The 12,676-nt window shown below is 41.4% G+C and overlaps 11 non-coding genes across 11 annotated transcripts; all 11 read right to left on the minus strand.

The window, feature by feature from the left end:
* Positions 1 to 561: 561 nt before the first annotated feature.
* Positions 562 to 635, minus strand: trnan-guu (transfer RNA asparagine (anticodon GUU)). Its single transcript has one exon. It is a non-coding gene; the product is annotated as a tRNA-Asn (tRNA).
* A 1,103-nt stretch (positions 636 to 1,738) lies between these two features.
* On the minus strand, positions 1,739 to 1,813 carry trnan-guu (transfer RNA asparagine (anticodon GUU)). The gene has a single exon. It is a non-coding gene; the product is annotated as a tRNA-Asn (tRNA).
* A 1,103-nt stretch (positions 1,814 to 2,916) lies between these two features.
* trnan-guu (transfer RNA asparagine (anticodon GUU)) lies at positions 2,917 to 2,990 on the minus strand. Its single transcript has one exon. It is a non-coding gene; the product is annotated as a tRNA-Asn (tRNA).
* Positions 2,991 to 4,095: 1,105 nt separating this feature from the next.
* On the minus strand, positions 4,096 to 4,169 carry trnan-guu (transfer RNA asparagine (anticodon GUU)). The gene has a single exon. It is a non-coding gene; the product is annotated as a tRNA-Asn (tRNA).
* Positions 4,170 to 5,274: 1,105 nt separating this feature from the next.
* On the minus strand, positions 5,275 to 5,348 carry trnan-guu (transfer RNA asparagine (anticodon GUU)). The gene has a single exon. It is a non-coding gene; the product is annotated as a tRNA-Asn (tRNA).
* Positions 5,349 to 6,457: 1,109 nt separating this feature from the next.
* Positions 6,458 to 6,531, minus strand: trnan-guu (transfer RNA asparagine (anticodon GUU)). The gene has a single exon. It is a non-coding gene; the product is annotated as a tRNA-Asn (tRNA).
* A 1,105-nt stretch (positions 6,532 to 7,636) lies between these two features.
* Positions 7,637 to 7,710, minus strand: trnan-guu (transfer RNA asparagine (anticodon GUU)). Its single transcript has one exon. It is a non-coding gene; the product is annotated as a tRNA-Asn (tRNA).
* A 1,103-nt stretch (positions 7,711 to 8,813) lies between these two features.
* trnan-guu (transfer RNA asparagine (anticodon GUU)) lies at positions 8,814 to 8,887 on the minus strand. The gene has a single exon. It is a non-coding gene; the product is annotated as a tRNA-Asn (tRNA).
* Positions 8,888 to 9,990: 1,103 nt separating this feature from the next.
* On the minus strand, positions 9,991 to 10,064 carry trnan-guu (transfer RNA asparagine (anticodon GUU)). The gene has a single exon. It is a non-coding gene; the product is annotated as a tRNA-Asn (tRNA).
* A 1,103-nt stretch (positions 10,065 to 11,167) lies between these two features.
* trnan-guu (transfer RNA asparagine (anticodon GUU)) lies at positions 11,168 to 11,241 on the minus strand. The gene has a single exon. It is a non-coding gene; the product is annotated as a tRNA-Asn (tRNA).
* Positions 11,242 to 12,346: 1,105 nt separating this feature from the next.
* On the minus strand, positions 12,347 to 12,420 carry trnan-guu (transfer RNA asparagine (anticodon GUU)). The gene has a single exon. It is a non-coding gene; the product is annotated as a tRNA-Asn (tRNA).
* Positions 12,421 to 12,676: the final 256 nt, after the last annotated feature.

Consider the following 12,676-nt stretch of genomic DNA (forward strand, 5'->3'; position numbering starts at 1 on the left):
TAATAAGAATAAATTATAGTTCTTGGAGAACACAGAATGATAAACTATTGAGTAACAGAAGATCAGAGACCATTGACAGCCATTTTACCAGTAGGTATAGTAACTTGTCATCTTTCATGTTCAACAACACACAATCACATGTGACAAGGAAACACAGCAGGTCAAAAGCAAGCTTACTGTAAGTCCAGGAAGGTCTTCCATATCGCTAGAAACGGAAAGACAGCATCCCTGGGTGGGCTCAAATCACCAATTTTTAAATTAAGAGTCTAACGCGCCAACAAATTGCACCAAAGAGACTTGTGGTTATACTGACCCAGCAGGCCATAGTCTCGTGGAAGCTCACAACAAGTCAGGAAGGGTCAGTTCACATCTCTACGATCTGAAAAATGTCATCCCTGGGTGGTGTCGAAGAACCAACTTGAGATTGACAGTCAAACAAGCTAACTGTTTGATTGCACTTGAGAGGCTTGTGTTGGCATTGACCCTCAGCAGGCCAAAGAACTGGGAATTTCATTAGAGGTCCAGGATGTCTCATCCAACATCATGGAGACAAGCAACTGTCGTCCCTGGGTGGGCTCGAACCACCAACCTTTAGATTAACAGTCTAACGCGCTAACCAATTGCGCCACATAGACTTATGGTGTATATGACCCTGACGCTTGATCACTGGCCGTCCGTGCTCTCTTCCAACTGAACCATGGAGTTTACGAAACAACAACACATTGTTCAATGTGTTGTGTACCTTGCATCGAAAGTGCAGCAACTTTTTCAAGGAAGTAGCTCTGTAATTATCTAATGTTTGTTTGCTTTTGAATGGCCTTAAAAGGGCAAAAATGTAGCGCAATGTTCGTCAGTGCAACATTATATTAAAAGGCATCTGGCAGGATTAAATTCAGCCACAATCAACAAATATATTCTGATAAATATATTTTTAAACAACTGCATTTTTACAAATGTAATATATAATCGCCAAGCCATTCAAAATAATTAGGGGACTGACTCCGGAGGATGATGTAGTAGCGAGTCACTTTCATGGCGTATAGCATACATATACACACAAACACACACACACTGAACCAACATTGTCCTTCTCGCGAGATAAATATAAATGCTAAGGTTTTTCATGCCAGATTGACATAATTTTACATTGTCATACTAGCCAGATTAATAAGAATAAATTATATGTTCCTTGGAGAACACAGAATGATCAAGCTATTGAATAACAGAAGATCAGAGACCATTGACAGCCATTTTACCAGTAGGTATAGTAACTTGTCATCTTTCATGTTCAACAACACACCAATCACATGTGACAACAGGAAACACAGCAGGTCAAAAGCAAGCTTACTGTAAATCCAGGAAGGTCTTCCATATCGCTAGAAACGGAAAGACAGCATCCCTGGGTGGGCCTCAAATCACCAATTTTTAAATTAAGAGTCTAACGCGCCAACAAATTGCACCAAAGAGACTTGTGGTTATACTGACCCTCAGCAGGCCATAGTCTCGTGGAAGCTCACAACAAGTCAGGAAGGGTCAGTTCACATCTCTACGATCTGAAAAATGTCATCCCTGGGTGGTGTCGAAGAACCAAACTTGAGATTGACAGTCAAACAAGCTAAACTGTTTGATTGCACTTGAGAGGCTTGTGTTGGCATTGACCCTCAGCAGGCCAAAAGAACTGGGAATTTCATTAGAGGTCCAGGATGTCACATCAACATCAAGGAGCACAACACACTGTCGTCCCTGGGTGGGCTCGAACCACCAACCTTTAGATTAACAGTCTAACCGCGCTAACCAATTGCGCCACAGAGACTTATAGTGTTTATGACCCTGACGCTTGATCGCTGGCCGTCCGTGCTCTCTTCCAGCTGAACATGGAGTTTACGAAACAACAACACATTGTTCCAATGGTTGTGTTACCTTGCATCGAAAGTGCAGCAACATTTTTAAGGAAGTAGCCCTGTAGTTATCTAATGTTTGTTTGCTTTTTGAATGGCCTTAAAAGGGCAAAAATGTAGCGCAATGTTCGTCAGTGCAACATTATATTAAAAGGCATCTGGCAGGATTAAATTCAGCCACAATCACAAATATATTCCGATAAATATATATTTTAAACAACTGCATTTTTACAAATGTAATATATAATCGCCAAGCCCATTCAAAATAATTAGGGGACTGACTCTGGAGGATGATGTAGTAGCGAGTCACTTTCATGGCGTATAGGCATACATATACACACAAACACACACACACTGAACCAACATTGTCCTTCTCGCGAGATAAATATAAATGCTAAGGTTTTTCATGCCAGATTGACATCATTTACATTGTCATACTAGCCAGATTAATAAGAATAAATGATATGTTCCTTGGAGAACACAGAATGATCAAGCTATTGAATAACAGAAGATCAGAGACCATTGACAGCCATTTTACCAGTAGGTATAGTAACTTGTCATCTTTCATGTTCAACAACACACCAATCACATGTGACAAGAGGAAACACAGCAGGTCAAAAGCAAGCTTACTGTAAGTCCAGGAAGGTCTTCCATATCGCTAGAAACGGAAAGACAGCATCCCTGGGTGGGCTCAAATCATCCATTTTTAAATTAAGAGTCTAACGCGCCAACAAATTGCACCAAAGAGACTTGTGGTTATACTGACCCTCAGCTGGCCATAGTCTCGTGGAAGCTCACAACAAGTCAGGAAGGGTCAGTTCACATCTCTACGATCTGAAAAATGTCATCCCTGGGTGGTGTCGAAGCACCAAACTTGAGATTGACAGTCAAACAAGCTAACTGTTTGATTGCACTTGAGAGGCTTGTGTTGGCATTGACCCTCAGCAGGCCAAAAGAACTGGGAATTTCATTAGAGGTCCAGGATGTCTCATCCACATCATGGAGGACAAAGCACTGTCGTCCCTGGGTGGGCTCGAACCACCAACCTTTAGATTAACAGTCTAACGCGCTAACCAATTGCGCCACATAGACTTATGGTGTATATGACCCTGACGCTTGATCACTGGCCGTCCGTGCTCTCTTCCAACTGAACATGGAGTTACGAAACAACAACACATTGTTCCAATGGTTGTGTTACCTTGCATCGAAAGTGCAGCAACATTTTCAAGGAAGTAGCTCTGTAATTATCTAATGTTTGTTTGCTTTTTGAATGGCCTTAAAAGGGCAAAAATGTAGCGCAATGTTCGTCAGTGCAACATTATATTAAAAGGCATCTGGCAGGATTAAATTCAGCCACAATCACAAATATATTCTGATAAATATATATTTTAAACAACTGCATTTTTACAAATGTAATATATAATCGCCAAGCCCATTCAAAATAATTAGGGGACTGACTCCGGAGGATGATGTAGTAGCGAGTCACTTTCATGGCGTATAGGCATACATATACACACAAACACACACACACTGAACCAACATTGTCCTTCTCGCGAGATAAATATAAATGCTAAGGTTTTTCATGCCAGATTGACATCATTTACATTGTCAATACTAGCCAGATTAATAAGAATAAATTATATGTTCCTTGGAGAACACAGAATGATCAAGCTATTGAGTAACAGAAGATCAGAGACCATTGACAGCCATTTTACCAGTAGGTATAGTAACTTGTCATCTTTCATGTTCAACAACACACCAATCACATGTGACAACAGGAAACACAGCAGGTCAAAAGCAAGCTTACTGTAAGTCCAGGAAGGTCTTCCATATCGCTAGAAACGGAAAGACAGCATCCCTGGGTGGGCTCAAATCACCAATTTTTTAATTAAGAGTCTAACGCGCCAACAAATTGCACCAAAGAGACTTGTGGTTATACTGACCCTCAGCAGGCCATAGTCTCGTGGAAGCTCACAACAAGTCAGGAAGGGTCAGTTCACATCTCTACGATCTGAAAAATGTCATCCCTGGGTGGTGTCGAAGCACCAAACTTGAGATTGACAGTCAAACAAGCTAACTGTTTGATTGCACTTGAGAGGCTTGTGTTGGCATTGACCCTCAGCAGGCCAAAAGAACTGGGAATTTCATTAGAGGTCCAGGATGTCTCATCCACATCAAGGAGGCACAACAGCACTGTCGTCCCTGGGTGGGCTCGAACCACCAACCTTTAGATTAACAGTCTAACGCGCTAACCAATTGCGCCACAGAGACTTATGGTGTATATGACCCTGACGCTTGATCAGCTGGCCGTCCGTGCTCTCTTCCAACTGAACATGGAGTTTACGAAACAACAACACATTGTTCCAATGGTTGTGTTACCTTGCATCGAAAGTGCAGCAACATTTTCAAGGAAGTAGCTCTGTAGTTATCTAATGTTTGTTTGCTTTTTGAATGGCCTTAAAAGGGCAAAAATGTAGCGCAATGTTCGTCAGTGCAACATTATATTAAAAGGCATCTGGCAGGATTAAATTCAGCCACAATCACAAATATATTCTGATAAATATATATTTTAAACAACTGCATTTTTACAAATGTAATATATAATCGCCAAGCCCATTCAAAATAATTAGGGGACTGACTCCGGAGGATGATGTAGTAGCGAGTCACTTTCATGGCGTATAGGCATACATATACACACAAACACACACACACTGAACCAACATTGTCCTTCTCGCGAGATAAATATAAATGCTAAGGTTTTTCATGCCAGATTGACATCATTTACATTGTAAATACTAGCCAGATTAATAAGAATAAATTATATGTTCCTTGGAGAACACAGAATGATCAAGCTATTGAGTAACAGAAGATCAGAGACCATTGACAGCCATTTTACCAGTAGGTATAGTAACTTGTCATCTTTCATGTTCAACAACACACCAATCACATGTGACAACAGGAAACACAGCAGGTCAAAAGCAAGCTTACTGTAAGTCCAGGAAGGTCTTCCATATCGCTAGAAACGGAAAGACAGCATCCCTGGGTGGGCTCAAATCATCAATTTTTAATTAAGAGTCTAACGTGCCAACAAATTGCACCAAAGAGACTTGTGGTTATACTGACCCTCAGCAGGCCATAGTCTCGTGGAAGCTCACAACAAGTCAGGAAGGGTCAGCTCACATCTCTACAGATCTGAAAAAGGTCATCCCTGGGTGGTGTCGAAGCTCCAAACTTGAGATTGACAGTCAAACAAGCTAACTGTTTGATTGCACTTGAGAGGCTTGTGTTGGCATTGACCCTCAGCAGGCCAAAAGAACTGGGAATTTCATTAGAGGTCCAGGATGTCACATCCACATCATGGAGCACAACACACTGTCGTCCCTGGGTGGGCTCGAACCACCAACCTTTAGATTAACAGTCTAAAGCGCTAACCAATTGCGCCACAGAGACTTAGTGGTGAATATGACCCTGACGCTTGATCGCTGGCCGTCCGTGCTCTATTCCAACTGAACATGGAGTTTATGAAACAACAACACATTGTTCCAATGGTTGTGTTACCTTGCAATCGAAAGTGCAGCAACATTTTCAAGGAAGTAGCTCTGTAGTTATCTAATGTTTGTTTGCTTTTTGAATGGCCTTAAAAGGGCAAAAATGTAGCGCAATGTTCGTCAGTGCAACATTATATTAAAAGGCATCTGGCAGGATTAAATTCAGCCACAATCACAAATATATTCTGATAAATATATATTTTAAACAACTGCATTTTTACAAATGTAATATATAATCGCCAAGCCCATTCAAAATAATTAGGGGACTGACTCCGGAGGATGATGTAGTAGCGAGTCACTTTCATGGCGTATAGGCATACATATACACACAAACACACACACACTGAACCAACATTGTCCTTCTCGCGAGATAAATATAAATGCTAAGGTTTTTCATGCCAGATTGACATCATTTTACATTGTAAATACTAGCCAGATTAATAAGAATAAATGATATGTTCCTTGGAGAACACAGAATGATCAAGCTATTGAGTAACAGAAGATCAGAGACCATTGACAGCCATTTTACCAGTAGGTATAGTAACTTGTCATCTTTCATGTTCAACAACACACCAATCACATGTGACAACAGGAAACACAGCAGGTCAAAAGCAAGCTTACTGTAAGTCCAGGAAGGTCTTCCATATCGCTAGAAACGGAAAGACAGCATCCCTGGGTGGGCTCAAATCATCCAATTTTTAAATTAAGAGTCTAACGCGCCAACAAATTGCACCAAAGAGACTTGTGGTTATACTGACCCTCAGCAGGCCATAGTCTCGTGGAAGCTCACAACAAGTCAGGAAGGGTCAGTTCACATCTCTACGATCTGAAAAATGTCATCCCTGGGTGGTGTCGAAGCACCAAACTTGAGATTGACAGTCAAACAAGCTAACTGTTTGATTGCACTTGAGAGGCTTGTGTTGGCATTGACCCTCAGCAGGCCAAAAGAACTGGGAATTTCATTAGAGGTCCAGGATGTCACATCCACATCATGGAGCACAACAGCACTGTCGTCCCTGGGTGGGCTCGAACCACCAACCTTTAGATTAACAGTCTAACGCGCTAACCAATTGCGCCACATAGACTTATGGTGTATATGACCCTGACGCTTGATCGCTGGCCGTCCGTGCTCTCTTCCAACTGAACATGGAGTTTACGAAACAACAACACATTGTTCCAATGGTTGTGTTACCTTGCATCGAAAGTGCAGCAACATTTTTCAAGGAAGTAGCTCTGTAGTTATCTAATGTTTGTTTGCTTTTTGAATGGCCTTAAAAGGGCAAAAATGTAGCGCAATGTTCGTCAGTGCAACATTATATTAAAAGGCATCTGGCAGGATTAAATTCAGCCACAATCACAAATATATTCTGATAAATATATATTTTAAACAACTGCATTTTTACAAATGTAATATATAATCGCCAAGCCCATTCAAAATAATTAGGGGACTGACTCCGGAGGATGATGTAGTAGCGAGTCACTTTCATGGCGTATAGGCATACATATACACACAAACACACACACACTGAACCAACATTGTCCTTCTCGCGAGATAAATATAAATGCTAAGGTTTTTCATGCCAGATTGACATATTTTACATTGTCATACTAGCCAGATTAATAAGAATAAATGATATGTTCCTTGGAGAACACAGAATGATCAAGCTATTGAGTAACAGAAGATCAGAGACCATTGACAGCCATTTTACCAGTAGGTATAGTAACTTGTCATCTTTCATGTTCAACAACACACCAATCACATGTGACAACAGGAAACACAGCAGGTCAAAAGCAAGCTTACTGTAAGTCCAGGAAGGTCTTCCATATCGCTAGAAACGGAAAGACAGCATCCCTGGGTGGGCTCAAATCATCCAATTTTTAAATGAAGAGTCTAACGCGCCAACAAATTGCACCAAAGAGACTTGTGGTTATACTGACCCTCAGCAGGCCATAGTCTCGTGGAAGCTCACAACAAGTCAGGAAGGGTCAGTTCACATCTCTACGATCTGAAAAATGTCATCCCTGGGTGGTGTCGAAGCACCAAACTTGAGATTGACAGTCAAACAAGCTAACTGTTTGATTGCACTTGAGAGGCTTGTGTTGGCATTGACCCTCAGCAGGCCAAAAGAACTGGGAATTTCATTAGAGGTCCAGGATGTCTCATCCACATCATGGAGGACAAAGCACTGTCGTCCCTGGGTGGGCTCGAACCACCAACCTTTAGATTAACAGTCTAACGCGCTAACCAATTGCGCCACATAGACTTATGGTGTATATGACCCTGACGCTTGATCACTGGCCGTCCGTGCTCTCTTCCAACTGAACATGGAGTTTACGAAACAACAACACATTGTTCCAATGGTTGTGTTACCTTGCATCGAAAGTGCAGCAACATTTTCAAGGAAGTAGCTCTGTAATTATCTAATGTTTGTTTGCTTTTTGAATGGCCTTAAAGGGCAAAAATGTAGCGCAATGTTCGTCAGTGCAACATTATATTAAAAGGCATCTGGCAGGATTAAATTCAGCCACAATCACAAATATATTCTGATAAATATATATTTTAAACAACTGCATTTTTACAAATGTAATATATAATCGCCAAGCCCATTCAAAATAATTAGGGGACTGACTCCGGAGGATGATGTAGTAGCGAGTCACTTTCATGGCGTATAGGCATACATATACACACAAACACACACACACTGAACCAACATTGTCCTTCTCGCGAGATAAATATAAATGCTAAGGTTTTTCATGCCAGATTGACATCATTTACATTGTCATACTAGCCAGATTAATAAGAATAAATGATATGTTCCTTGGAGAACACAGAATGATCAAGCTATTGAGTAACAGAAGATCAGAGACCATTGACAGCCATTTTACCAGTAGGTATAGTAACTTGTCATCTTTCATGTTCAACAACACACCAATCACATGTGACAACAGGAAACACAGCAGGTCAAAAGCAAGCTTACTGTAAGTCCAGGAAGGTCTTCCATATCGCTAGAAACGGAAAGACAGCATCCCTGGGTGGGCTCAAATCACCAATTTTTAAATTAAGAGTCTAACGCGCCAACAAATTGCACCAAAGAGACTTGTGGTTATACTGACCCTCAGCAGGCCATAGTCTCGTGGAAGCTCACAACAAGTCAGGAAGGGTCAGTTCACATCTCTACGAATCTGAAAAATGTCATCCCTGGGTGGTGTCGAAGTACCAAACTTGAGATTGACAGTCAAACAAGCTAACTGTTTGATTGCACTTGAGAGGCTTGTGTTGGCATTGACCCTCAGCAGGCCAAAAGAACTGGGAATTTCATTAGAGGTCCAGGATGTCACATCCACATCAAGGAGCACAACACACTGTCGTCCCTGGGTGGGCTCGAACCACCAACCTTTAGATTAACAGTCTAACGCGCTAACCAATTGCGCCACAGAGACTTATAGTGTTTATGACCCTGACGCTTGATCGCTGGCCGTCCGTGCTCTCTTCCAGCTGAACATGGAGTTTACGAAACAACAACACATTGTTCCAATGGTTGTGTTACCTTGCATCGAAAGTGCAGCAACATTTTCAAGGAAGTAGCCCTGTAGTTATCTAATGTTTGTTTGCTTTTTGAATGGCCTTAAAAGGGCAAAAATGTAGCGCAATGTTCGTCAGTGCAACATTATATTAAAAGGCATCTGGCAGGATTAAATTCAGCCACAATCACAAATATATTCCGATAAATATATATTTTAAACAACTGCATTTTTACAAATGTAATATATAATCGCCAAGCCCATTCAAAATAATTAGGGGACTGACTCTGGAGGATGATGTAGTAGCGAGTCACTTTCATGGCGTATAGGCATACATATACACACAAACACACACACACTGAACCAACATTGTCCTTCTCGCGAGATAAATATAAATGCTAAGGTTTTTCATGCCAGATTGACATCATTTACATTGTCATACTAGCCAGATTAATAAGAATAAATGATATGTTCCTTGGAGAACACAGAATGATCAAGCTATTGAGTAACAGAAGATCAGAGACCATTGACAGCCATTTTACCAGTAGGTATAGTAACTTGTCATCTTTCATGTTCAACAACACACCAATCACATGTGACAACAGGAAACACAGCAGGTCAAAAGCAAGCTTACTGTAAGTCCAGGAAGGTCTTCCATATCGCTAGAAACGGAAAGACAGCATCCCTGGGTGGGCTCAAATCACCAATTTTTAAATTAAGAGTCTAACGCGCCAACAAATTGCACCAAAGAGACTTGTGGTTATACTGACCCTCAGCAGGCCATAGTCTCGTGGAAGCTCACAACAAGTCAGGAAGGGTCAGTTCACATCTCTACGATCTGAAAAATGTCATCCCTGGGTGGTGTCGAAGTACCAAACTTGAGATTGACAGTCAAACAAGCTAACTGTTTGATTGCACTTGAGAGGCTTGTGTTGGCATTGACCCTCAGCAGGCCAAAAGAACTGGGAATTTCATTAGAGGTCCAGGATGTCACATCCACATCAAGGAGCACAACACACTGTCGTCCCTGGGTGGGCTCGAACCACCAACCTTTAGATTAACAGTCTAACGCGCTAACCAATTGCGCCACAGAGACTTATGGTGTGTATGACCCTGACGCTTGATCACTGGCCGTCCGTGCTCTCTTCCAACTGAACATGGAGTTTACGAAACAACAACACATTGTTCCAATGGTTGTGTTACCTTGCATCGAAAGTGCAGCAACATTTTCAAGGAAGTAGCTCTGTAGTTATCTAATGTTTGTTTGCTTTTTGAATGGCCTTAAAAGGGCAAAAATGTAGCGCAATGTTCGTCAGTGCAACATTATATTAAAAGGCATCTGGCAGGATTAAATTCAGCCACAATCACAAATATATTCCGATAAATATATATTTTAAACAACTGCATTTTTACAAATGTAATATATAATCGCCAAGCCCATTCAAAATAATTAGGGGACTGACTCTGGAGGATGATGTAGTAGCGAGTCACTTTCATGGCGTATAGGCATACATATACACACAAACACACACACACTGAACCAACATTGTCCTTCTCGCGAGATAAATATAAATGCTAAGGTTTTTCATGCCAGATTGACATCATTTACATTGTCATACTAGCCAGATTAATAAGAATAAATGATATGTTCCTTGGAGAACACAGAATGATCAAGCTATTGAGTAACAGAAGATCAGAGACCATTGACAGCCATTTTACCAGTAGGTATAGTAACTTGTCATCTTTCATGTTCAACAACACACCAATCACATGTGACAACAGGAAACACAGCAGGTCAAAAGCAAGCTTACTGTAAGTCCAGGAAGGTCTTCCATATCGCTAGAAACGGAAAGACAGCATCCCTGGGTGGGCTCAAATCACCAATTTTTAAATTAAGAGTCTAACGCGCCAACAAATTGCACCAAAGAGACTTGTGGTTATACTGACCCTCAGCAGGCCATAGTCTCGTGGAAGCTCACAACAAGTCAGGAAGGGTCAGTTCACATCTCTACGATCTGAAAAATGTCATCCCTGGGTGGTGTCGAAGTACCAAACTTGAGATTGACAGTCAAACAAGCTAACTGTTTGATTGCACTTGAGAGGCTTGTGTTGGCATTGACCCTCAGCAGGCCAAAAGAACTGGGAATTTCATTAGAGGTCCAGGATGTCACATCCACATCAAGGAGCACAACACACTGTCGTCCCTGGGTGGGCTCGAACCACCAACCTTTAGATTAACAGTCTAACGCGCTAACCAATTGCGCCACAGAGACTTATAGTGTGTATGACCCTGACGCTTGATCGCTGGCCGTCCGTGCTCTCTTCCAGCTGAACATGGAGTTTACGAAACAACAACACATTGTTCCAATGGTTGTGTTACCTTGCATCGAAAGTGCAGCAACATTTTCAAGGAAGTAGCCTCTGTAGTTATCTAATGTTTGTTTGCTTTTTGAATGGCCTTAAAAGGGCAAAAATGTAGCGCAAATTTCGTCAGTGCAACATTATATTAAAAGGCATCTGGCAGGATTAAATTCAGCCACAATCACAAATATATTCCGATAAATATATATTTTAAACAACTGCATTTTTACAAATGTAATATATAATCGCCAAGCCCATTCAAAATAATTAGGGGACTGACTCTGGAGGATGATGTAGTAGCGAGTCACTTTCATGGCGTATAGGCATACATATACACACAAACACACACACACTGAACCAACATTGTCCTTCTCGCGAGATAAATATAAATGCTAAGGTTTTTCATGCCAGATTGACATCATTTACATTGTCATACTAGCCAGATTAATAAGAATAAATGATATGTTCCTTGGAGAACACAGAATGATCAAGCTATTGAGTAACAGAAGATCAGAGACCATTGACAGCCATTTTACCAGTAGGTATAGTAACTTGTCATCTTTCATGTTCAACAACACACCAATCACATGTGACAACAGGAAACACAGCAGGTCAAAAGCAAGCTTACTGTAAGTCCAGGAAGGTCTTCCATATCGCTAGAAACGGAAAGACAGCATCCCTGGGTGGGCTCAAATCACCAATTTTTAAATTAAGAGTCTAACGCGCCAACAAATTGCACCAAAAGAGACTTGTGGTTATACTGACCCTCAGCATGGCCATAGTCTCGTGGAAGCTCACAACAAGTCAGGAAGGGTCAGTTCACATCTCTACGATCTGAAAAATGTCATCCCTGGGTGGTGTCGAAGCACCAACTTGAGATTGACAGTCAAACAAGCTAACTGTTTGATTGCACTTGAGAGGCTTGTGTTGGCATTGACCCTCAGCAGGCCAAAAGAACTGGGAATTTCATTAGAGGTCCAGGATGTCACATCCACATCATGGAGCACAACACACTGTCGTCCCTGGGTGGGCTCGAACCACCAACCTTTAGATTAACAGTCTAACGCGCTAACCAATTGCGCCACAGAGACTTATGGTGTGTATGACCCTGACGCTTGATCACTGGCCGTCCGTGCTCTCTTCCAACTGAACATGGAGTTTACGAAACAACAACACATTGTTCCAATGGTTGTGTTACCTTGCATCGAAAGTGCAGCAACATTTTCAAGGAAGTAGCTCTGTAGTTATCTAATGTTTGTTTGCTTTTTGAATGGCCTTAAAAGGGCAAAAATGTAGCGCAATGTTCGTCAGTGCAACATTATATTAAAAGGCATCTGGCAGGATTAA

Source organism: Oncorhynchus kisutch, unplaced genomic scaffold (assembly GCF_002021735.2).
Source record: "Oncorhynchus kisutch isolate 150728-3 unplaced genomic scaffold, Okis_V2 scaffold1676, whole genome shotgun sequence".
NCBI lineage: Eukaryota > Metazoa > Chordata > Actinopteri > Salmoniformes > Salmonidae > Oncorhynchus > Oncorhynchus kisutch.